This window comes from Heptranchias perlo, chromosome 23 (assembly GCF_035084215.1).
Source record: "Heptranchias perlo isolate sHepPer1 chromosome 23, sHepPer1.hap1, whole genome shotgun sequence".
In the NCBI taxonomy this organism is placed as follows: Eukaryota; Metazoa; Chordata; class Chondrichthyes; order Hexanchiformes; family Hexanchidae; genus Heptranchias; species Heptranchias perlo.
Window position 1 is genome coordinate 5,848,956 of NC_090347.1, and position 7,048 is coordinate 5,856,003.

Genomic DNA, 7,048 nt, shown 5'->3' on the forward strand with positions numbered 1-7,048 from the left:
AGCGCAAAGCTATTTTAGTCGGGGCCATTGTTAATGCTGGGCCCGGTTTACAGGGGCAGAAGGTGATAAGATACAGATTGCAGATTGTAACTGCTGTCAGGCTGTTAAACAAGAAGACAGTTCAGAAGAACCAAAAACGTTAACAAAAAACTTAGATGCATTAATTTAAAAAAAAATAGAATTGACGTTCAGACACTTTATTTATGAAGGTAGATTTTGTGAGACTTCGGTTAAATGTAATCACTGGGAACACTGTGAATCAGGCACAATGACATCCATGCCCAGTCCTCCAATTTGTGTTGTAATTGAGTAACGAACCGCACCCGGACCGGAGCCGCACAAAATGTACCCTGTAATGCTAAGAATCTTCATGTTATCTTCCCTTCCAAAACACACACCGATGGAGAAATGACAGTGGCCCTGATTTTAACTCTGTGGGGGGATGGGGGGTGGGAGGTCGAAACTCACCCACTGCCTCAGAAAACAGGCCTGGGGTATGTTAACTCCCGGGCCTCACAGAATCTCATGGGCGGGTTTCCCACTCGATTCGCTGACCTGCCTGGAAACTTGTCCACTCTGGAGCGCAATCCCAGTAGGTCAGCCAGAGGCCTCTTTAGAGCGGCAAGGCACCTCTTAAAGCGAGATTTTGCTTTAGACTGCTGGAGGAAGAAACCGCATTGACGTGAGTCGCGGGCCCCAGGTTCTCTGAAGCCTCCCTGGAGGTCCTGGTGGATGAGGTCAGGGCGAGGAGGGAATTTCTCTTTTTATCCCTCAACACCAAGTCCACCAGGCATGAAGAGACACTGCACAGATTGTCAGCTCCAAGAACATTTGCCCCAGGACCTGGATCCAGCGCTTCAGCGATCTCGCAAGAGCAGCAAGAGTGAGTACAGCTCTTCATTTCTTCATCTCCATCACATGGCAACAATTCCTTCCCCCTCCCCCATCACTCAACATTTCCCTCCCCTTCTTCACATCCATCACCACTCAGCACAAGGCCACACTATACCACTTGTTATTCTCATTACAAACACACACACACACACCTCTTCCTTGCTCCCTTCACAGCAGCCACTAACACCACTCTCTTCTTTCTTGCTGACCTTTGCACAATCACCTACTTCTCCAATGGCTCCTTCCTCACTTCACACACCTGCTATTAATTCGACATCTCCCATCCTGATTGCCTCTCGCTTATTCTTCTCAGCATCTGCACAACAGGCAAATGACCGACACAACTGCGCTCTCCATTGTAGGAGACACTCGAACTCTCTCCCACTCTCTCTCTCTCTCTCTCTATGTAGGATCCAGGCAGCACACAACCCCAGGGAGAGGAGTAAGACCAGGTGGAGAACCAGCCAATATAATGAACCTCTCCGAGCTGGAGCAGCAAGCCCTAGAATTCAGTTGCTCCTCCAGAGCTGACAGGATAGGAGATTTCAGGGCTGAGGGCTTCTGAGAACAGGGTCTCTGACTATTACTTGCACCTCTTCATAAACCTCTGAAAAGCGCACAATCATGCCGCTCGACTGCATTTTGATGTCTGTCATCTTCTACTGTCCAACTTCTACAGTGCCATGATAACTCTTGTCCTTTTTTCTCTTTCCTCTAAGCCCTTCTCAAATGCCACAGCCCACAGAAGATCCCTCAGAGGAGAAGAATCCTTCTGAGAGAGGCACAGTCACATGCTCCCTCACTCCCAAGCACCAGCACAGAGATTGACACCCTGGCCGGGTTACAGTGTGAGTTAGAGGGGTCTGCATATGGTGAAACACCCAGCACATGAGCAGCAGCAGCAGGTATTGGTGGCAGGGGCAGCCCAGGAGACAGCTCACCAGAGGGAGTGGTCCTCTCCTAGCTCTGCTGTAGAGGATAAAGATGTGGGACCAGGGGCCCAGCAATGAGAAGAAAAATGCTGGCTTCGCACAAGCAGTTACATCAGGTATTGGAAGGCCTGCCAAAGAGTTTCACCACCATGGCTGAAAGTGTGGAGGAGACCACATCCAGTCATTTCCCAGGGTATTAGCACTTTGCAGTCTCCCTTGGAGAGGGTGGCCATCTCCAGGGATGCTGCAGCTGCACCCTCACAACAAGATTCAATGTTTACAGTCTTTGCAGCTCTGGGGAAAACTCAAAGTGGCTGCCATGGGCTCGAACCCATGCTCTGCCTCGGAGAGGCAAACGTCCACCTTGGACAGATTGATGGAGCAAATGGACGGGGGCTTCGAAGGCATCGCTCCTCGTCTGTAGTCTGCTCTCCTGCGGTTGAGTGAAAGTGCGGAGCCCCAGGCCCCTGGGAGTGGACGTGGCGCAGCGGGTGCGGCTCGTGTTCCCCTCTCTCAGGATGTCAGCACGTCCGCTCCCTCGCCAGCACGCCTCAACCAACACCAACCAAGGTGTCAGAATGCCAGCTGGGACAGACTGCCCCGGCAGCTGCTGAAGTGCCACAGTCTGCCGCTGGGCCCTCATGGGCCCGAGCTCCCGGAAGTCGCCAGCCATGAGCATCTCCAAGGTCCCCAGATAAGCAAAGGCAGCTCTCCACCAGCTCTGGGCGAGAACCTCATAGGGCCAGTAGAGTTAATAAACCTTCTTTTAAGAAAAGCACTATGGATTGATCACTTGAGTGAGAACCTAATTAACTACAATATTGTGTTTGGAATTACAATCATCACCATTATTACATTTGCAATTTTTGTCTGTAGTTTCTTCTCATTACAGCTTCTTAATCTGCATTGTCAGAATTTCATTGACGTAGAGGTTGGCTGAATGGTTTCAGTGTTCTTTTATGCAGAATCAAGGGAGTGAGATAACAAGGACTGTTAATGCTGAGGGGCTTTTTGTCGTTTTTCAGGTAAGATGATTGAGGATGTCACCAAAAGTGCTCTTCTATCAACTGCTGTCTGGTCTCTCTAGCTGTAAAGCACTCTTGTGGCCCTCACCTTCACACTATTCTTCCTCGTCTGTTGATGCCTTTTCTTGCTGCTGCGCTTCCCCCAACTCCAATCCTCTTTGCATTGCCAGGTTGTGCAGAATGCAGCAAACTACAATGACGCGGTCCACATTAGCTGGCCCATATTGTCGGGAGCCCCCAGAGCGATCGAGGCACCTGAATCTTTGCTTCACAATGCCAGTGATATGCTGTATGATGTTTCTGGTGGTCCCATGGTTCTCATTGTACTTGTGTTGATCATGTGTTTTTTTTAATTAATTCATGGGTTGTGGGCATCGCTGGCGAGGCCAGCATTTATTGCCCATCCCTAATTGCCCTTGAGAAGGTGGTGGTGAGCCGCATTCTTGAACCGCTGCAGTCCGTCTGTGTGGTGTGGTGAGGTTGAGGCGGGGCCTCATCAGCCAAGCGTGTAAGGGGAATCCCATGTCCTCCAGCAGCAATCCTCGGACATTCCTTGTTGGATGGAAATGTGGGGGGGGGGTGTGGGGGGGTATCGCAGATTGATGGCGTCATGAGAGCTGCCAGCAAAACTGCCGAAGACTTGCATTATCCTTCTGTGATGATCGCACATCAGTTGGTCATTGATAGAGTAGAAGCACTTCCTGTTCACATAGGCTGCTCACTTGTCTTCTGGTAGCTACATGAATGCAATCTATTTTGCCCTGAGCTCATGGGAAGCCGGTCACTACTGCAAATCCCAGAGCTCTCATTCCGACTATTGGCGTTCACCGCGAAGGTGATGTATTCTGGCAAGGAGGGCACTGGTGACCTGCTTGATGCAGCTGTGCACTACAGACTGGGAGATATGGCCGATGTCCCCTGCAGCAGTCTGGGGTGAAAAAGTTAAGGATGGTGGTGGCTTTGACAGCCACTGGCAAAAACACGGCCCCCTGGTCCAGCAGGCAGCAGGTCCTGCTGCAACAGGCTGCATAGGTCAGAGACAGCCTGCCTGGTGTCGCGCAGGCTCCTCCTGCACTGCTCCTCAGAAATAGCCAAGAAAGTAACCCTTGACCTAGAGACCCAGTGGGCCGGATACGACCTTCTACAAATAGCAGCGCCCCCTCCCGCAATTCCTGCTGTCTTCCAACAGGCCGACCTACGGCTCGTCCGGGAAGATTAAGCTGCCGCTCCTTTTCCACCAACCGTTCATCCATCCAAAGAAGTGAAGCAAAAACAGCTCCCGTGATAAGCAGAGAGGGAAAAAAGAGTCAGAAAGAAGCAAAGTGGAAGCTCAGAACAGCCTTGTAAATGCACCACTCACGATGGCACACAGATCCTAATGACCTGAGTGCCTGCAGGTGAGTGCCCCTTTAAATGCAGCTTCCAGTCATGTCAGTCAGTTTGTGAAGCCATCCCCGCTAGCATTTATTCAGTGAGTTTGCCACTGGGTGGGGTTTATGGCCTGCCCAGTTAAAATCACATCAGGGTCCAAATTATGTCATCGAACCCAATTTGAATTTATTAATGAGGCACCCGCCTGTTTCTGGCAGGTGCACTTCTGATCCGAGTCAGCTCCAGAGTTAAAATAGCAGTCAGCGGGTTCCCAGCGGGAGTGGGGTGGTAAGTCGATTTTCATGGTTTTAACCGCACACCGGCACCCATTCCCGTCGGTTAAAATCGAGGCCAGTGAAGTATGTAGATGCTCCAATCTCTCAATATGTTTACAATGTGAAAGATATGGGGCATGTAGGAGGAGGCAGAGAAAGAGTCAGGTTTTTTGTGCTGCATTTAAACATTTGATGACGAGTAGTATTTTACTCTTAGTGGGATACACTTGGTTTCTGGTTTGATTGGAAAGTATTGGGATTGAAAGAATATTGACATGGTTGGATGCATTTAACTAAGTTCATACTAAGGTTCACATGATCTTATTGATATGTTTTGATAGCCACAAAATTAATTCAGTAATAAAAGGGATGAGTGACTTCAGCTGATCTGTGGGATACTATGGTTTAAAGTTGGCATTCAGAAGATGGCTTGTGTCAGGCTTTTGTCAGACTTTGGGACTGACTGCACACTAATTCAGCACTCCCAGGAGAGAAGCTGCACTGGGAGTCTGGGATCATTGAATTTACTTGTATGTCTCCATCCAGCTCCCACAACACCTGTAGCACGGAATTAATTGCAGTCTCCTACTACCACCCTGCAAACACAGCACAGTCAACTCTGCACCAGGACATGTCACCCTGAACCCATAGTCTTCCTGCTGGAATGTACGGAGAATTCCTGAGCAAATTTCCCTTTGGATGTTTGGGCTTTATAAATAGAGGCATAGGGTACAAAAGCTTTATAAAACACTGCTTCGGCCTCAGCTGGAGTATTGTGTCCAATTCTGGGCTCCGCACTTTAGGAAGGACGTGAAGGCCTTAGAGAGGGTGCAGAAGAGATTTACTAGAATGGTACCAGGGATGAGGGACTTCAGTTATGTGGAGAGACTGGAGAAGCCGGGGTTCCTTAGAGCAGAGAAGGTTAAGAGGAGATTTGATAGAAGTATTCAGAATCAGAAAGGGTTCAGATAAAGTAAAGAAAGAGAAACTGTTCCCATTGGTGGAAAGGTCGAGAACCAGAGGACACAGATTGGTAAAAGGATCAAAGGTGACATGAGGAAAAACTTTTTTATGCAGTGAGTGGTTATAATCTGGAATGCTTTGCTTGAAAGGGTGGTGGAAGCAGATTGACTCATGGCTTTCAAAAAGGAATTGGATAAATACTTGAAGGGAAAAAATTTGCAGGGCTACTGGGAAAGAGTGGGGGAAAGGGACTAACTGGATTGCTCTTACAAAGAGCTGGCACGGGCTTGATGGGCTGAAAGGCCTCCTTCTGTGCTGTAACCAATCTATGATTCTATGCTCATGTGAGTGGTGTTCATTAATTAAGCATTGCGTAAGTAGTATAAAAAAACGAGGGCAATAAAGTCTCATGTTATTATGTGGTGACTAATCAGCAGGTTAGTACTTTGAGAGATGACGGGTTTAATACAGTTATCAGTGGCACTTACTCACCTTTTCCTTATATCATTAAAAGGTTGGTGGGGGTGGCAGCCAGAGGGGTTAGCACCTCTTGCTGGTGAAACTGATCGTTTCTGGTAACCGACTGATTTTCAACAGTATAAAAAATCTTTAGCAATGTTATATTTTAACTCAAAGCAAATACTGCATTGCAGAGACAGGAGCCATTATATCGACTTCAGTCAGTCAACACAGAGGCAACCACCTAAAGATAAAGAATGGCTATTTCTGAAGTGCATTTTTTAACTCTTTAACTGCTGGTCCTGAGTATACTTGTTTCACGTTAGTCAAGTGACAAGTGACAAGGAAAAGCTCTTTTACGCTGTGAGTAGCCTGAAAGGGTGGTGGAAGCAGATTCAATTGGAAGGAATTGGGTAAATACTTGAAGGGAAAAAATTTGCAGGTCTACGAGGGGAGAGTGGGGAGATGGGATTAACTGGATTGCTCTTACAAAGAGCTGCCACGGGCTCATTGGGCCAAATGACAAGTGACAAGACATATTAGTCAAATGAGGTGGATTCTATCTACCTCCATGTGTCAAAGGGGCTATCTCTGTAATTGTAGGTCCAGATAACTTTCACATGCTTGTTCACTTAAACTGCTTCTAAATTGTGTTTTGACCCATGCTAGTGACACTGGCTCCAGACACCCAGATCTCGGCCAGCCAGCAGCATCCATAGCAGATTTGCAAGGGCTGGGTGCTGGTCTGACTAGTTTTTTGCCTTTTTTAAAACTGATTCAAACTCAGGTTTCAGAGGTGAAAGGCTAATGACCCATTGCAACCAGTCCTTAAACCAATAAGAAATGCAACGAGGCAGGAATGAAAAAAAGGACATTTAGTTCATCCTGATCACAAAGTAGACACAGGGAAGGAAGAGTAATTGGTCTATCTGAGCTCATCGATCCAGAAACGCCCTAGCCTCCAAACACAGCAACAAACATTTTTAAAATGAAGGTTCTTAATTCATCCACTGACCTACCCAGAAGTCCATTCCAAGTGTCAATCATTCTTTGTACAAAGAACTTTCTGACTTCAATCCGAAAGGTGCAGTTTTAACCTGCCTCCCCTTGTCCTGCTGATATAGTTTAA